Genomic DNA, 20,417 nt, shown 5'->3' on the forward strand with positions numbered 1-20,417 from the left:
AGACAACGTCATATTTGAAAATACAGTACCGGAGTGAAGGTAAAACTCTCTTCAAATGTGCATATCTCAACCGATTTAGAACATCAAAGAGTCAAAGATCAATAATATCCCCAAACAAAACCGATTTCACATAACAACTAGAACCGTCACCACCTCCAAGAGGAAGGTGGCGCCTCTTTTAAACCAACTTCTGAAAAATATATTACACCTTAAATCGAAATTAATAGCTTTTTTACTCATGGACCTACTACTCATGGACCTACAAATTAATTAAACCTTTAATTTTTTTTTTATAATGTTTTAATTATGATTGTAAAAAGGTGAACACTCTTATATTTGGTTTAATATGTACCCAACATCTAATCATTTGATTCCGTGTTATATTTTTTTAGTAGTTTATTTTTTAAAAAAATAATTAAATTTTGAATAATTTTGCTAACAAAGTATTAATATTCGATAAAACTCCAAGATACCTAAAAATTTAGCTTGCAAAAAATCATTTAAAGTTTAAAAGGTGATATAACATAGACCTCACAGCAGACACCATGTAGAAGATAATAGTTTTGAGAACTAAAAATTGAAATTTTTTTATACGAATGCAAAACAAAATTTTGTAGGTCGAAAAACATGAGTTGAACTTGTAAACATTTGCTCAACTCATATCACTTTTAATGTGAGACTCTTAACGCACTAAACTAATGATAATTTGTTGATAAAATTGATGAAAGAGTGAATTGCGGGGCAAATCTTCTTTGGCAGTAAGTTTGTTTGCATCATCTGAATGATCAAGTCAACTACTGCCAAAGAAGTCATTGCCCAGTAATGCACCTTCACATGAGTATCACAAATCCTTAACAAGCTTTGTTGATTGATTGATTGATGATGAACAATTTCTGGGTGTCCATATGTGTATATATAATATCTGTTGGTGATGTGATAATAATAAATAAAAACTTACACAGACATGCATGCACACATATGCATAATAAGCAAAAGGATATTCCACGTACATCCTATGTTGAGCAACTAGTAATTCTTACAAATAAAGTGGTCCATTTTGTGCCTTTGGCATCCCTCTTACTCCTCTCTTTTTTAGTACTTTTATATATTTACTTTGAGAATCCTTGCATTATAACTTTCTACAAAATGGTTTGTGACAAAAGTAAATTCCATTCATATGGAAGGCATAATTCTTTTCCATTCCTCTTCTAGTTTCCTCTGTTTGATATCATGCATGCAAGAATATGCTGGTGGATACCAGTGTCTTCTCCATTTCAGTCATGGCTCAAATTTTACCGAAGTCTTTGTTTTATACCTTATCTGTAAAGGGACACAAATTTAATTGTTTTATTTTTGAGTTAGCTTTGAGTCTCCACGTATGTTGGGCTGGCCTTAACATGTGGTCAATTCCTTTTAAATAATGGTTGAACCTTCAAAAACCTCTTCCTGATTTCACAAGTAATAATATGCTTCCAAATTTTAAATGACAATACTAGTGATATTTTTCAACCTAGTTAGTTGTTATTAGTATGGTCCTGGAAAAGAAAGATTTAGTTGAGGAAGAAAGCATTTCACCCCAGTTGCTATGAAATGAATATAGAGAAATATTGATATCTGTTAATTTAATGTTCACAATCATACATATAGTAAATTAGTAATAAATTCATTTCTTCTATCTATGGTGACAGATAAGTTTGATAGAAAAATAAAGTTAGCAAGAATGTCAAAGAGCCTTAAAAAATTATAACAGCTAGAAAATTTTCATTTCGTTGTTATAGCGATGTTGTGAATTGAAATCAGCTTGTAAGATGAGGATTGCAAAACTTTATAAACTCTATTAAAACAATATCTCTAAGACTGGTTTCTAACCAATGTGACTTGCGTTTTTCTGCAATATTCGTTACTCGCTAAATTCTAGGATAAAAAGGTTCACTTATAATTTTCTTTTGTAGTAATTTACATGTATCATTAAAAGGAATTCTACTTCTACATGCAAAAACTACAAAGAAATACTTATATTTCATGCATGTATATGGCAAAAAGTATTTGTCTTTATGACCATGCATCCCACCCTCTACCAAAAAGGAAAAAGAATTTGATTTACTAGGAAAAAAGAAATCATGATGTAGACAAGTCCTTGGTTTTTTGAAAGGAATTGACAATAAAGTAAATAACAAGAACCTCTCACATTGGAATTGTGCTAGCATATGCTGCTGCATGCTACTCCTTTTGAGTGGCATATCCAAGTTAGGTGCTCAGAACTATCAATATATAAGACATGCATTTTGTTCAAACAGATATAGAGCTCCAAGTGTGATATATTTGTGCTGCTGTTGAGGAATGATAGAGCAAATCTCTATTGGCAGAGCGAAGTAGAAAGCTCGGACATGCATGCTTCTGGTTTGCCAAAGGAGATTTGCCCTGCCATTTTTGACAGCTTTTGATTAAGACTAAAACATCATATTAATTACTTTCTTTCTTTTTGTTTTCCATTTTCGGTCCGTGACACGTGTCTCATACTTGTGGTATGCTGATATAATTAACTTCATTTAGTTTCTTTCTACTTTGTTACTAATGGCTTTCCTTTCATGACATTGCAGATAGATATTTTGAAGATTGTTAATTGTGTATCATGCCAAAAGATTGTCCAATGAAGCCAGAAGAAGAATGCACTATGTTGTGATGACTGATGAAGTTAACCAAAACACTGAAGCTTTATCTAGCAATTAGAATTTCTATAATGTACTATTTATTAGTGAGCATTACTGCACAAATCTTATTCTTTCCTTTTAATAAAGAATTCTAGATTTATCAAACAAGAGTTTCTGCATAAACTATATGGATATACTTTTTTACTAGACGTCTGCATCTCTCGAACTTAATTACTTGTTGGTTAATAAATACATCCAGACACTGAATTGGTATACACTCATAATTTTTTAGCACTTGATAATGAATCTAATTTCAGAACAAAGGATGTAAATATTTAGAACATTAGTACTCTGACAAAGATTTGCTGAAGCTTATTAGCAAAGGCTACAATGATAAGAAGACAATATTTAGAACATTAGTCCATTAACAGAATATTTAGAAGACAATTTCACCCAAATCTTATAAAAATCTGAGTCAACAATTGCGCAGCTCTTTACATTTATCACTTAACTCATTATTAACCAATGTCAAACTTTATCATTTTATATACTAGTGTTTTCAACATACTATTTTCGGTGATATATCATAGTATATTTGCATTTTAATTCTTTAAATTTTAAGTGCAAGACAATTTGATCTCTCAAATATTTAAAAACAATTTAGTCCCTTAAAGTAAAGAATGTTAGCCAATTTGCTCTTTTTCCTGAATTTAGCAGTATAATTTTAAAAGTTTTATGTTTGTGTTGATATAGTAAGAGACTGTTCAAAAAGGTGAGACCTAAGCTAATCTTGAAGAATTGGTTTTGATGGATGTTTTCTAAAGAGATGTTTTATTGAACGAATTAAATTGATTGATGTTCTTTCATTTAGGAGTCTAAATTCTCATTCATAAATTTAAGGGACGAAGTTACTCAAACCATTGAGTATCAAAATGCTAACTTAATCCTAATAAAGGCATCGATGATTATTTATAGTTCTAAGTTGCAGTTTGCAACATTAAAATTCTAGAGCTCTTTGCAACAGTATCTCAATTGTAATAGCAGCCGCATCACCGGCACCACATTTGCAAATATTTTGATTCAATATCAAGATTGGAAGCTTAACCAGCTTGCAGTGGAACCACTATTTGGAACCATATTCTTGGACAGCTTTAAAGAGGGGTAACAGTCGCGTAGTGCTTATACTTTGTCTTCTGTCGTAATACTAGTTGAGTGATGGCAACTTGAGACCAGAGCAAGTCGTGGCCAGAATACCATCCATGCATTATGGTCTTGTTCAATTAAATGGCAGGGCAAAACAATGGTTTATCAATGGTCAAGCACAAATGAAATCTGAGATACATACACAGCATGCATGCTAATTAATTCACCAAACTTGTATATAAACATTTGCCTTTTGTGACTTAACTTTCTTTTAACGAACATGTCATGCTTATAGTTATGAATAAACATATCTTCTAGTTAACTATCGCTTAAAATTAACCCTGAAATTTGATTAGATCCTTTGCATTACTACTTACTAGTATGTCCTTCCTTTATGCAGCTCCTCACACTTTAAAGGGTCAAAAATAAAGAAGAATATAAAACTTTTCTTTCGACAAGAGTAGAATGAAAACTTTAAACCAAGTGCAGAAAGTGTGGGTATCATATCATATAAAGCACATTAGCACAGCATTGAACTTTTCAGTACCTTACATAGAATAACATATTTAAAGGTGAAGAAAAATAAAATAGAATAAGCTTGTTTGGCAAGGAAGATCCGGAAGTATGTGCTCTCAGTCTCCCTTTATATCTCAATTTGAATTTTTTTAATAAAAATGTCAATTCATTCTTGATCTCATAAGATCATTGTCCAAACTATTGTTGAAAAGATTGTACCTCACATCACAAGACGACTAAGACTTAGCCTATATGCTGTTGCCTGTATATTTCAGCATATCCAAAAATATTTTGTTCTTTGAAAATTGAAATTAGTTATATGATATTGCATGTACAGAATCAACCTTTGTACAAATGGGGACCATAAATTGTTATGAAAGTATAATTTAAGAAAATGCAAAAAAACTAATGACATGTATATGACATATCATATGATTTAGTAAGGTCGGTTTAAAGAGGACGTCTATCACAACAATGGGGACCATATATAACAGAAACAGTAGAAACAAGAAAGTTCCCTAGGAATAGTCCATGGCATATACCACTCCAATTTTATTGCATCCTAAGCATGCTTAATTTGCAACAGAAATCAAGCAAATTGGTTAACATGTAGGCTTCAAAGGAATCAAAGAATAACAGTGCATGTATCCTTTGGCAGAGTTCTGCTCTATTATATATGATCAGCGTCCATAGTAACCTTGTAAGGTCATAGAAACAGTTTGTTGAGCTTTCAAAAGAAAATTATTCTGAAATATGCTCCATGTAGCTTTCTTTGTCTAGATTCCATTTGTTGCTGTTAGTGGCCTCCAAATAGTCTCCGAAGTTGATTTGTGTATGCTAAAACTTGACACAGCATTCTTAATTAATTGAACAGATTCTCAATATTGATTTTTTTTAAAAAAGTAGTATGTATGGTGGGACCCATTCGCAATTCATACTATTGTATAGTTCATACTAAGGATATCCAGTGTATTATGTCATTCCTAGGTCAATACTCTTACAATGGTGTTTTCATTGGTGACCTTATCACCTATGGATGCATCATTAAAATAAATTGGTCAAAGAAACCGTCTCGTGAAACCACTTGGTTGTGCATAAGAATCACCAACCTTTATAGCCAGGAGGAATCGAAGCATCGGAACCATAGTCACACAGTTCACAATTCATTTCGGTATGAGTTCGGGTTTGTGGTTCAACTCTCAAAGAATTCGATATGTGGGGATATACAAAATCAGTATACTAGTGTTCGTGGTACATTCAAATATAATAATAGATACACTATAATTATAAAACTATTAGTTAAAATAAATAGATGATGAATAATAGTAATACCATCAATAAAACTTCACATTTACAAAAAAAATAGTCTCATCCTGAACCCTGACAATGAAAATACAAATCATTTGTCAAATGAAAAGTCACACATCGGTCATATAGTAAAACATCGATATGAAAAGAAGTTATAAGATAGAGGGGCATACAAGGGATACCTTTGTGTACACATAGCAACACATGTTGCGGTACGGTCGGAAGCCAAATCACTTTTCTACGATGAAAAAAATAAAGTATGGGCAGACCATCATTAAATCTATGTTCTTCTTTAATTTAATGGTTAGAAAATATTTTACTATGATGGAAAAATCTTTCCCTCACCCACCGTAAATGCCACCTTTATTCTCATATGTTTGAGATTGGTTCGTTCGGTAGTTCGGTTTGTGAGAATTCTTCATGAATTTTTTGCGCCAATTTGAAAAAGAACCGGTTTGTTTGAACCCATTCGCGATTCCCCAGCGGGTAAAAAAAATAAATCCCTCTATAAAATAAGGATAATGTTTCATGGACACGCTTTTTTCCATACACACATTGTACCACCCCTATGTGAGAGACACAAAATGTGAGTTTTTTGTGTGTGTGGGGACCATGTGAACACATATCACAATTGTATGTGGGTATACAAGTGGTACATGTCACCTACGTGATCTATGTATCACTACCCATAAAACAAATCAAGGAACATTCCATCATCGATGAATTTGTTGAGCAAAGAATGTAATTATGGAACTAGTGACTCCAACAAGTGGTGTAAATTTTTTGGAGATCCTGGGTTCAAACTCGAACAAGTAACTGTCTAACTAATAATTGCTAACATTTTTCATTAAAAACAAGTGATTTCAACATCATAATTGCAAGTTGCAACGACAAAGAAGACAACTGACACAACAAACTCATTTGGTAATAACAAAATTGTCGTTGATGAGCATTTTCTCCGTGCACGAGTGAATTTGTTGAAGCCGACAATCGCTTGGTATAAACTTTTTTTATATTTTTTTGGCTTAATTAATGATTTGGTCCCTTAAGTTATTTGTTGGTTACATTTTGGTCCCATAAGTTATTAACGTTACAATTTGGTCCTTTAAGTTATTTGTTGGTTACATTTTGGTCCCATAAGTTATTAACGTTACAATTTGGTCCCTTAACTTATTTTTTGGTTTCGTTTTGGTACCTTAACTCTTCCTCCGTCAACCACTCTGGTCCTTTATGTTATTAGAGTTAAGGGATCAAAACGAAACCAAAAAATAAGTTAAGGTACCAAAACGAAACCAATAAGTAAGTTAAGGGACCAAATTGTAACGTTAATAACTTATAGGACCAAAATGTAACCAACAAATAACTTAAGGGACCAAATTGTAACGTTAATAACTTATGGGACCAAAATGTAACGTTAATAACTTATGGGACCAAAATGTAACCAACAAATAACTTAAGGGACCAAATCATTAATTAAGCCTATTTTTTTAAATACATTTTTTTGACGAGTTGTTTTTTATAAACAAGTAATTATTTAAAAAAAACGTTTCGAAATAAAGAGTCATGGCTTGTGGGGTTTTTTCATCTTGAAGCTCTCTAGTATTGGTTTTTTTTTTACACGAACAACTAATAAGAGTCAGGTATTTTACGATTATTTTTATAAACCAGTTTCAAAATGCGTTTATGTAACAACGTATTATTAGATTGAGTCCCCACGAACTTAATTCGGTTGGTATGAACAATGCATAATACAGTAGAAACTCTTTAATTTAATACTCGGTAAATTAATAAACTCTCTAAAATAATAAATTTGTCTGGTCCCGACTTGGGTCAATGTAAAAAATTGAAAAACTCGATAAAATCATAAGATAATAATTTTTCGGGAGATCCCTTTATAATTTTCAGTCCTAAGAAAATCATAAATTAATAATTTATAGAAACTGAAAAAAATATATTAAGAATACATTGAACACATTTGTTCCTCTTGTTTACATTTACTATACTTCAAAAGTCATTATTGATTTCCAATGCATATGAACACAATAGTTACTAATTTACGTTGAGTCCCAAGGTTCGCTGCAACGTAATTCTAAGAGGCATAGACTAATTTGCCTTTTTGTTTGGTATGTACAATATAATTACTTAAAAACTCTTTAAATTAATAATTATTAATTTATCGATAAATTAATAACTTTCTAAATTAATAAATTTCTCCGGTCCTGACATTATTAATTTATAGAGTTTTAATTGTATATGTAAGGTTTAAGGTTCAAATGTCAACTATAAAAAAAAAAAAACAAAATACTTGATTGATATTTGATACCAGTGTAAAATAATTTTAGGAATACACCTCCATTAAACTCATTGATACAATATATTTCCTAGTGTTCAACATTTTCGAAGCAACAAATTTAGTGGGAGGCATAACTTGATTTTTAGTGGCCGGGTACACAATTATATTTCTTATAAAGAATTAAATTAATGAGGCAACATCGAGGGAGAGGAGTGAGTCCAATAGATAGGGTTAATCTCAGGTAACGAGATAAACCAACGTTTAAATTTTGTTTGAAAGATATGAGTGTAGTTAGGGTTCCATATTGTTTTGAATGGCACCAATTCAGTACATGTGGCCTTTTATATATATATATATATATATATATATATATATATATATATATATATATATATATATATATATATATATATATATATATATATATATAGTGGACTCCCCTTTTAACATTTTTTAACTCCAAATTAGAGAAACCGCAACTTTAAATTATGTCTATTCATAAATAAAATCATTTTTAAAGGTGAAAAAAGTTGACAGGGTTTATATGCAGTTATAAGGTTGTGACTACACTACAATCAACGGATCAAGATCATCTAACGATGCACGATTTAAACTTGGATTTAAAATTTAAAAATAAAATGAGATTTGAACTTGAAATCTAGATATCGTCCAACCAAGATCAAATGATCTAGATGTGTTGACTATATGTATTAAAATTGCACTCAATCCAAATCCGAAGCAAATAAGCTAAACTATGCTTCATAAATGGGAAAACACAACATATCCAGGTTTTGGCGATTTTGAATTTATATTATTCGATATATTTTATCAATTTAAATGAATGAATATCGTTTTTAAATAAAAAAAATATGGGAAAATGCAAGTCCTTAAAATTTGCGAAAATAAATGAAATATGGGTGTAGATATTAGCATTACCTAGTTTCAACAAACACTACGTGAGTGGCACACCTTATTGAAGAACCAGTTACACCTTAACTTCCATTAATGAAGCAAAATTGTGGGAGAATTGCTGGGCAAATCTCCTTTGGCAGATTGCACACTCAAAGAGTATGGTTGCAATGCATATCATAGCTTATGGCTGCCTGCCAAAGGAGAACATGCCCTGTAATGCTGCCACAAGTGAGAAAACACACACTCTCATGCATAATGAAGATGTTACTTGAGAACGTTATTTATGGCTTCCTAACAATGAGCGTATCCTATGGTACAATGCCTTCATTTTGCGTTTTTATGGTTTTATTCCTTTGTTCTGTAGATAGGAACCATTCTTTTAATTTGATGAACATTCTTTTACCAGAGATAATTGAAAGTATACAAACATAAAAAGTAAAGTCAAAAGGCTAAAATTTTGTTTCCCCACGTTTAGCATTGTATGGTGGTACAGAAAGGTTGCATTGATCTCCTTCCAAGCACTAACAGCTTAAGCCCATCTTTCCAGCTGTATATAATAATTAGGCTTACACGAAATTTTATCTTTAAGGTTTGAAAATTTCTTGAATTCAATATTTTATTATTGACTATATGCTTACAAAAAAAAAAATACACATAGAAGACAAGCGCACAACAAGCTGCACCGATAATCTTTTTTGAATGACAAAATCAATCCTCTTGAAGACAACGTCCATGGACCTATGAGACCTAATGTTGTTATCCATGACCCCTGAAACTCTTTTTAGATGGTCAACAACCTCTGGTGATAGGAAGCCAAAAATGTCAAATGTAAATGGTATAAAAGTATGTTGATTGTCAGAATGCGCTTTCTCATGTTTGGCTACTTTACTTGACGCAACTTTAGGGACTGCTTGTCCCACCGTAAAAGCCCTGATCTCTAATCTCACAAGTGGGGAAACCTCTGTCAAGTCCACCGTGCATGTGTCCCTCCTACCCATATGTACACCAAAACATTTGTTGGCCTAAGTGTCGATCTTTCATCTGGTGTATCAGACAAGAAGTTCACATGCGCCTCCTTCTTCATAGATACTCTCGCACGCCTAAAAATATCAAAAGGACATCCCTAAAAAAATTATGCATGTATTTGAAGTCGGGAAGTTCCTTACAATAAACTGTGTGTTTCCCAAAGGTATCTAGACACGTCATACGACAAACAATGCACGCCTCATCAATATGAAATAATGGAATCATAAGGTGATATTTGAGGATACTACAATACTCTACTGATGACATATGCTGACCTAACCCATAAATTAGGATATCTTGAAGAAAATCTTGAGCATGTTCTGCTTGCAAACCCTTAAAAATTGCTTTCTATCTTGTGGTCATGTCAAACTTCACTTTCATATCTTGAATGACTAATGTAATTTTTACTAGAAAGAAACGATGTTTATTCACTAAAATTGATATAGTACATCAATGCAATACAAATTCATTAAAAACAAAGAAGAATGAATCTATAAACAAATTTACAACATCTATGTTACTAGCATAAAACGGAAAATGCATAAGCCTTTAACATTAAATATATGGTGGGTAAAATGGACATACTCATCAACCTTTAACATTACACGTCATCATATATAACATTTGGACTTGAAGGAGGTACTCATTTGATAGTTGTGAAGCAAATTGAGGGACAATATTGCTATTTCAAAAAATAAAGCGACGAAATTGATCGATGGCAACAAGTTCAATGACCAACAATTGTACTCACTCTTGTCAAAAAAAAAAAAAAAACAATTGTACTCACTCTTTTTTTAGATTTTCATAGGTGCCTCTATCAAAGATAATCTTTTCAACTATTAAACACTACATATGAATACCTCTCTCAACTAGAATCCGAACCTTGACTTACCATGTCGTGAGAGAGTCCCCTCTACTAGATCCAACCTTGTTGCTCATACGATTTAATATTTATTAGTATATTTTTGTGTGACTTCCATATCTATCTATTTGGATCTAAGTTCATGTCTTTTGAGTAGTAATCAATCTTAATTAATATAGTTTCAATTGTACTAAAAATATTCTTCAATTTTAATAGATTCCGTATGTTTTAAAATAAAATACTTTTATTATTATTATTATTATTATTATTATTATTATTATTATTATGGTTAAATATGTTTGTAATCCTATAAAATTGCAAAATTTTGCTTTTTTTTTTGTGGTGTTCGGGGTTCGAACCCCGGACCTTGCATATATTATGCATTGTCCTTATCTGAACGAGTTATGTTAATAGCGTAATTGATTAAAATCACTAAAATATTTACTCTTGTACTCATTTTTAGTTAAAAAATAAAAATAAAAACATGTTAATATATAGAAAGTAAAAAAAAAATAAAGAAACTAAAAATATATTTAACTATTACTGTATATAGTATGTGTACTTGAAGTCATTTTCTTTCAATGTACAACCCCTACTGCTATATGTCCTTTAATTAGTGTGAAGTATGAACAGGTTATTTAGGTCAGAATCAAAGTAAGTACAGCCTTTCAAAACGAAGAATAAGGATATAATAATATATGGTTTTAGATTTTGTATGTGTGTATATATTATAGAGAATATGATCTTTTTGGTTAGGAGAAGAAAGACCTTGCATGCATATAATATTGACTGAAAATAATAGAACATTTTGCTAGTGATGTGCTATATCTACTGCTCTATGAAAGAAAATACTACAGCATATTCGCTTTGGTTTGTACAGACAAGGTTCATTATGTTATTATCAATGAATATCAAACAATTAATTTACCCAAAAGTTATATATGCTGAAACTAGAAGCAGTGCAGGATTTTGGAATTGGATTATGCGTTCATTTAACTTTATGTTAGAAAGAAAGCGACTTTGATGAATTAACAAAACTCAACTTAAGGCTCATTTGGGTCCAAAGATGATATTTGTCAAAATTTGATTTGCATAGTTGCAATAATATCGGTGTTCAACATTTATGCCCATAAAACTTGATTTAAGTGACAATATTGAAATTAAGTTGGGTCTTTGATCAAATACAAACTAGTTTAAAAAAAATAATATTGACAATGTTGAAATTGTTAAGCTGGAATTTTGTTGACAATGTTTACCAATATTTACAAAAATTTATTCATCAAAATAGTTATGATAGCAAATGTAGATATGATATCCCATGAAAATAAGAGATTAAAATACTTGGTTGTGTGACGTACTATTCAATAATTTTTAATTGAATATGTATATATTATGCAACTCATCTCATAAAATATCAATAAATTAAAGCTAACGTCTTTGCTATAAGCACACAAGAAATATTGAGGAATGCTTGACACCTTTAATGAGTCTTCTTTTTGCTATAAGCACATTTTTTCATTTACAAGAGGAGATCTTACTCAAAAAATTGAGTTTAGTTTTCAATCACACCAATGTAATGTACTTGTATGGTAAACAATATTTTACCACTAATTATACGATTAAATTATTAAAAAATACAAGTGTTTGAAGAAAGTATCTCAAAAATTAAACTACCAAAATTATTCAGCTGCTAATAAAAAAATCAATTAGATAAAATATATATCAACTTCAGTGTATTGTAAAGTAGAAGGAAAAATGGTTGTAACGAAGACAAAAAAGAAGGGGAAAATGGTTATACCCGAAACATACAAAAGTTAAAAAGAGGAAAATTATATATGAATGTTCCGAAACCACATTCATATGAATGTGGTTTCTGAACAAGACCGTCCCTATGAAATTGGACGCTAATGAAAAAAACGCACAATTTTTTAAAAGATTAATCTTCTGTTTAAATTAAAAATAACATTCGTATCATGATCATTAGCCACCGAAATTAAGATTAGCAATTATTTTCACTAAAGACATGTTTTTTAACTTATAAATAAAAATATGGAACATGATTTTTTACTTAGAAATTGAAAAACATGTTTATTTTTCTTTTTTGAGTGGGGGTGAGGATATTTAGCAATAATTTTTTTCTTGAGATCCATCACTTTGGAAGACCCAGCTCAGTTGAACTCTTTGCACTCCCGAAAGAACGGCCCTATTTCTGAACACCTTGAAGAAACAGGGTTGCAAGGAATGTGAATTGAAGTAATAGAGTTGCAGGAGAATTGCTGGGCAAATCTCCTTTGGCAGATTGCACACTAAGAGATGATTGCAATGCATATCATAATATAGTGGCTAGCTACCTGCCAATGGAGAACTCACCCTGTAATTCAACTGCAACTTGGAAGACACACATAAAAAATAACAACTGAAAACGTTATTTATGGCTTGCTTGGTTTAGAATATCCTATAGAACAATGCTTTTATTTTGCTTGCATGTGTCCTTTTTCTTATATGCATGGTTTAATTCCTTTGTCTGAGAACAATCCTTTATGTTGAAATTTTTCTTTTGCGTTGAAGATATTTTGACGCGCTTTAATGAAAAAAAGTGGGAAAGTAGTACAAATAACTTGGTTTCTCCAAATTCATGTTGCATTCATTGGTGGCCATCCGAAGCCGCAAAAGTTGCCCTTCAAATATGATATTCCTATAGCTGCAGAGGATCTTTACACCTACTTGTAAATATTCTGAAAATCGAACTGGAGATTAAACTAGTGAGATTTGTGGTCATGTTTCGATTCTTTCAATGACACTTGAACCGGATGTCCAATAAAAAATTAACTATTGATGAAATATATTTTTTAACAAAAAAAGAAATAATTTTAATCGGTTGAACTACATTTCAAATGGGTTCAAGCCGATTTTAAGGGATTGAGAAGCGAGAATTAACTATGGTTGAACAAATCGACAAACTAATTGATTCTCGGTTCAACTTAATAATTTGATCTGGTTATGACAACAATGTCAATTAACTTTGAAGTTTGATTTTTTAACTTATTATATTTTGAATAAATTACACTTTTGGTTCTTAATTAACCCAAGTTATGTATGGAGTAATATCCATGCTTCACAGGTAGTAGGTAGAGGAGGCCTCAGATGAAGATTGGGAGATAGTTCACAGATAAGAGCATGGTATGATCCATGAATTAGGCACGATGGGAGAACCTAAGCGACAAGTGTCATACCGACAGGGATGGAAAACATGATGGTAAACGAGTGGAAAACAAATGTTATTAAAGAGGTGTTCAATGAGAGAGAGAGAGAGAGAGAGAGAGAGAGAGAGAGAGAGAAACGATAAATTGTGGAATGACGTCGAAACTCCCGACATCACACACAACTTGATTTTGTAATGACTCTTTGGTGTATCTGGAAGAGGAGAAACGATAAATTGTGGAATGACGTCGAAACTCCGCGCGTGCATCTCGATGAATTATGGAATCCCGACATCACACACAATTTGATTTTGTAATGACTCTTTGGTGTATCTGGAAGAGGAGAAACGATAAATTATGGAATCCCGACATCACACACAACTTGATTTTGTAATGACTCTTTGGTGTATCTGGAAGAGGAGAAACAATAAATTGTGGAATGACGTCGAAACTCCGCGCACGCATCTCAATGTATATGGCACACGATGTCTTACTTCAATGGCAGCAAGTCTGAGAAAGTCAAGAAAGGAGAGAGCATAGAGAACACTGTAACAATGAGACAGTGGAACATAGGTGGGACAAGTGGTCTAGACCGTGGGAGAAGTGAAATGAAATGTCGATGCAGCAATTTTTAACGAGCAAGGATGTTATGGGGTCGGTATGTGTCTTAGAGGGGAACGAGGGGAGTTCATTGGGGCGAAGACAACTTGGTATTAAGGTCTCCCACAACCAAATGAGGTGGAAGCGAGAGGTTTAAAAGAAGCGATAAGTTGGCTTGGTAATTTGAGGCTTCCTTTGGTGTCTATCGAACTTGATTGTAAACAATTGGTTAACGACATCTCTAGCAATATCAACATCAATTCCATGTTCAACACTATTCTAAAATGTTGCAAAACTTCACTTCTGAATCATCAAAACTTTAAGATAAGTTTCATTAGAAGACAAGCAAATAATTGCACACTTGTTAGCTAGGACATCATTATCTTATACTAGTTTCTAGGTTCATGATTATATGTCATCTTGCATTAAGACGGCTATTATTAATGAAATGAGCTGGGGTTGTTTCTGCATAAAAAATAAAAAAAAAATTACGTTTTGGTTTCATTTTGGCCTCTTATATTTTTTTTCTTTCTATTTTAGTCCTTTCCTTTGTAGGCATTAAACACTTTGGTTATATTTTTTAGTAAATAAAAACACTTTGGTTATATTTTGTTTGAGCTGTTGAATATATTTTCTATATTTCATTCTTCTTGATGAGTCAGAGATATTTCTACCAAAACATAATTTCATGTAGAAAACATTTAATAAACTCAAATGGAAAAAGGGTTAAAATGTTGAACTTTATAATTTAAAAGATAACTGTATCCAATATCTGTAAGTTAAGGAAGCGAAATAGATTTAAAAAAAAAAATACTCTAAGAATAAAAAAGACAATAAACAGAGAACAATTGCAATGTACTAAAATGACGTGAATCCTGTCATTTTAATTCAAGAGTATGTTCACCGGATCCAGTGTCATTTCCTTCTTCTTGACTAGCATCATATTTCTTTACAATTTATGTTATTTTACTTACAGTTAATAATTAACTATTATTCATTAATGTAGAATAACAAAGAAATTTTAAATACAATAAACAGAGAACAATTTAAAAAATTCCATTTATTATTATTGCTAAATTTAACGAGCACATAATTGTTTCATTCTCTATTGTACATATAATTTGCTATATGTCATGCACCAAACTCAAGTTTACATCTCTTTTTAGCCATATTCTAAACGTGTACATCTGGTTTGCTAGAACAAAATTGAATGCACAATATATCTTGTTAAGTGCAAATTCTCAAGAAACATCTCGCCACATTGGTGTAGAAGAGAGCTCCTCGTAAGATTGTGTAACATCCCAGACTGCTTTTAGGATTGCCGACTAACTCCACAAACCAACACGAGTCTTTTTAGCGTGTTTTGTCCTCACTCGCACGCTTACCGGAAAACTTCCCGGTAGGTCACCCATCCCAAAATTGCTCCAAGTCAATCACGCTTAACTGTGGAGTTCGATGCATCTTGTTGATATGGGTAGTACCTAACAATTCTTATAAGCCTTCCTTCAACCATGTAGTCCCATACCTACACGGCCACCGGATCCCTCTCATTCCGATGTGATTCGGTTCCTCTTATTAACGTGGGGTCATCCTTACGGATAGTGCCCGTTCCAACTGGCGGGAACCTTTCGTATCCAACTGGCGGGATATCGAAAGCCACGTCGTGGGTGTTACATGCCCACCAGCTTCCGCCTGGTTCGTCCCCGAACCACACCGTACTGGGAGAAGTCTGCTCTGATACCATTTTGTAACATCCCAGACTGCTTTTAGGATTGCCGACTAACCCCACAAACCAACACGAGTCTTTTCAGCGTGTTTTGTCCTCATCCTCACTCGCACGCTTACCGAGAAACTTCCCGGTAGGTCACCCATCCCAAAATTGCTCCAAGTCAAGCACGCTTAACTGTGGAGTTCTTATGGAATGAGCTACCGAAAAGAATATGCATCTTGTTGATATGGGTAGTACCTAACAATTCTTATAAGTCTTCCTTCAACCATGTAGTCCCATACCTACACGGCCTCCGGATCCCTCTCATTCCGATGTGATTCGGTTCCTCTTATTAACGTGGGGTCATCCTTATGGATAGTGCCCGTTCCAACTGGCGGGAACCTTTCGTATCCAACTGGCGGGATATCGAAAGCCACGTCGTGGGTGTTAATCTGAATTTTGAAGAAGAAATTTAAGTTATGTTGAGTAATTATAAGCATAAGCTGTTATTGCCTTTGGATTCTGAGATAACTCTGTATTTTGGGCTGTTAGTAGTAGCAATTTTTCTGTTGTTGCTGTTTGGAATGAAAAGGTAGAAAGCTAGAAGCTAAAAGCCATAAGTTGTTCCAATAACTTCCATAACTGATTTTTGAAGTTAACATGTTACTATTGCTGTAGAAATGGGATAGGAGCTGTGTATACATGTATGCTTTGGTTCTGGAAAATTTGAATTGAAATCGATTTGTTTAGAGGTCATAAGCTGTCAGTTAAGCTGTTTTGAGCAAAATGCCTTAAATAACTAAGTTGTGAGTTCAAACTACTGTATAAGTGGTTCATAGGGCTAATAATACCTGTTGGAACTTCTGTGTTAAAGGTTGGGTTGAAATTTATGTGATAGAAGTTATAAGTTGATAGTTAAGTCGTTGAAGAATAGCTTAAGTTGAAAGTTAAGTTGTTTCAAGTGTTATTTTCTGAAGAACAGCTTATGAGAGATATGTTTAATTGTCATATGAGTAATGGAAAAATCATAAGCTGTTTTAGTAATGTTAAAAGTGCTTAAATAGCCAAACGGCGAACTTCTGGTGCGGGGACTGAAATGGAATTTTTCTTGTATGCTGGTTGATTAATTAAGAATATGTCACAAGTCAGTTGAGTTGCTTCGGAAAGGGAAAGACCTATAAGCCAAGGCATAAGCTATTTTGGAAAAGTGATTATGGAGTTTTGGAGATAGCAAAAGCTGTAGATTGTGGATAAGCTGCGTTGAAATTTCCGGGAGTGATTCACGGTGAGTTCCTTTAGATAGAAACCCCAACTTGGGTAGTTTAATTCTCCATGAAATTACATTAAATTATTTATTCTAGCTTATTAATTTATATATTAGTTTCTTATGTCAATATAAATTTATCAGGGCATGGGAAATTATTTATAACCTTTAGGAATGACATATGACAACGATATGTCTAGAACCTGAATAGGTAGTATGATTAGACAAAGGAAAATATTAGAATTATCAGATTAATTACAAGTTAAAGACGAGATTCACTTCGTCTTTATTATCATAATCAGAAATATTACCATTGTAAGAAAATCAGTTAAGATAAGTTATTCCTCTCTAGCTCCCCGTCAGTAGTGGAGTTGAGGATTAACTCAGTTATCAGGAAATCAGTACAGTCTATAATATTAAATAATTTATACGCCGTGGCTTTTGCTATCCTCGCCAGTTAGGATACAAAAGGTTCCCGCCAGTTGGAACGGGCACTATCCGTAAGGATGACCCCACGATAATCAGAGGAGTCCGGTATCCCCGTCAGTTGGGTTCCCGCCAGTCGGAAATTATTACCGGTCAGAGTGGAATAAATTCCGGGGTTACTCCACCTGGATTTATTCCGTAAAATCAACTCAGATAATATTGTTTGTTCAACGCTAACATTTCTAACATAATATGACAGACATTAAGATTATAATTATGGTTATGATTTGAGCATTAGTATCAGAATTATATCAGTATTTTAGACAGTGATCCTAGTTATCCGCTGATCGCTCAGCTATGTGATGACAGTGCATCAACACTAGTTATTTAGTCATATTTAGGTCTTTATTATAGCATTTAGAGAGTCAACTGCAATGAATTCATGGTGAAATCAAGCCAAAACAAGAACAAGAGCTCAAAAGAAGAAACTTCAAGAAACCAAGGAAAATTGCCTAAAATACAACCATCGTGCCACGTTTATCACTTTCATGGCACGTTGAAGGAAGCGTGGGGCAAAGGATTCAGCTCTGGAAATTTCGTGGCACGAAGCAATATGCAACGTGCCACGACGGTTGATTTTGTCTGCTGCCACGTAGGATTAATGAAGCATCGTGCCACGACCAGACCGTAACGTGGCACGATGATGGGCTTTTTCTGAAACCCTAATTTCTTTCTATAAATATCCAGCTGCTAGCAAGGGTTTTGGTACGGATTATTATTGCGATTTTGAGCATTGAGGACGACAGGAGACCAAGGAACGGGCCCTGAATCTCATTCCAACACCCCGTTGGTTAGATTTATGTATGTTTTCTCTTGTTATTTCTTATGATTGTTTAGCTATGAGTAGCTAAACCTTTAGTTTGGTTAAGTCATGATGAAACTATTGTAATATATGATTTTGTAGTTGAACTCTCTCTATAATCAATGCTATTCAGTTTTTATTTAGAATTACTTGTGTCTATTGCTTTTCATGTTATTGTTTTGTATGACTACTAGCCCTAGCTTCTTGCAATCACATGAATTGATCTTAGGAATTGAATGACTACTAGCCCTAGCTTTTAATCCTGAAATAGTAATTTTGTTTAACTCAACACTAGGAGCCTAGAGATAGGAAATTGAGGGTTATGATACATGAATTAACGTTCCAATATTGCTTCCACAGTTATTCAATCAAGTTAAGAGATTAATAGGGTTATAACTTAGGAAAGGGTTTTGAGTCAAGAGATTGATCAAAACCACTTAGTTAATTTATCGTAAAAACTGAGTAGTAATTGAGAATAAAGAGAGGTAGACTTTTCATATAGAGCAATAGCGGATTCACCGGCTTAACCATTCATCTCAATATAATTTTCTCTAGCACTTGTTCTATTTTAATTAAGTCTGATAAAACCAAACTTTTCTGCCTAGAGCAACCAAATACAAACTTTACACATCCTAACGTATAACGCGCTTGCTATGATTGAAATTAACACAGTCCTTGTGGATCGATATTTTTCACTACTTCGATAGTTTTTGGTACACTTGCCAGATATTTATCACTATGCATGACAAAACAATATAAACTCGGAAAGGGTTGAGCTTAGAGACAGATGGCGATCCTAGGTTCCCTGTGATTGCCTACAGCCTAGGATAGGTGGAACTCACTGAGACACCCGTCTCACCCCAATCCCTTTTATTTTATTTCAGATCAGCAGGTTGTGCGTGGCAAGGAGACAATGCAGGAGGCTGAATGATATATTTTCACATGCTCGTGTCGTACCAGTTCAGATTATTTATTACGGTTCCAGACATGTATTCAGATAGCAAATGTATGATCCTGCAGTGATGTATATATTTATTCAGTTGAAATTTTTTATATTATTGTAATTTTAATGTATCCAGTACTAAGTTTAACGCTCATGCTAAATATTCTAGATAAATTAGTATGGGTGTTACAGATTGGTTGATTCCAATTCATCTTACCAAATCTTACGGGCTCTCTTGTTATTTTACTTGCAAGAAGAATTAAGAAATAGTTAATTATACCCGAAAGGTACAAAAATTAAGAAGATGAAAATGGCAGATGAATGTCGTTTCTGAAGTAACAGAGTTGCAGGAGAATTGCTGGGCAAATCTCCTTTGGCAGATTGCACACTAAGTGATCAATTGCAATAATGCATATGATATAGTGGCTAGCTACCTGCCAATGGAGAACTCACCCTGTAATTCAACTGCAACTTGGAAGACACATTGAGGAAATAACAACTGAAAACGTTATTTATGGCTTGCTTGGTTTAGAATATCCTATAGAACAATGCTTTTATTGAATTTGCTTGCATATGTCCTTTCATATATGTATTTATGGTTTAATTCCTTTGTCTCGGAACAATCCTTTATGTTGAAATTTTTCTTTTGCTTTGAAGATATTTTGACGCGCTTTAATGACAAAAAGTGGAAAAGTACAAATAA

General features: G+C 33.0%; 1 long non-coding RNA gene across 1 annotated transcript; it reads left to right on the forward strand.

The window, feature by feature from the left end:
- The first annotated feature begins 17,312 nt into the window (after positions 1–17,312).
- Positions 17,313–19,862, forward strand: LOC146933366 (uncharacterized). The gene is made up of 2 exons (XR_015007443.1): positions 17,313–17,504; positions 19,656–19,862. It is a non-coding gene; the product is annotated as an uncharacterized LOC146933366 (long non-coding RNA).
- The last annotated feature ends 555 nt before the right edge of the window (positions 19,863–20,417 follow it).

The sequence above is a fragment of the Medicago sativa genome, chromosome 4 (genome assembly GCF_051527215.1).
Source record: "Medicago sativa cultivar Bolivia chromosome 4, Bolivia_mono, whole genome shotgun sequence".
Lineage (NCBI taxonomy): Eukaryota > Viridiplantae > Streptophyta > Magnoliopsida > Fabales > Fabaceae > Medicago > Medicago sativa.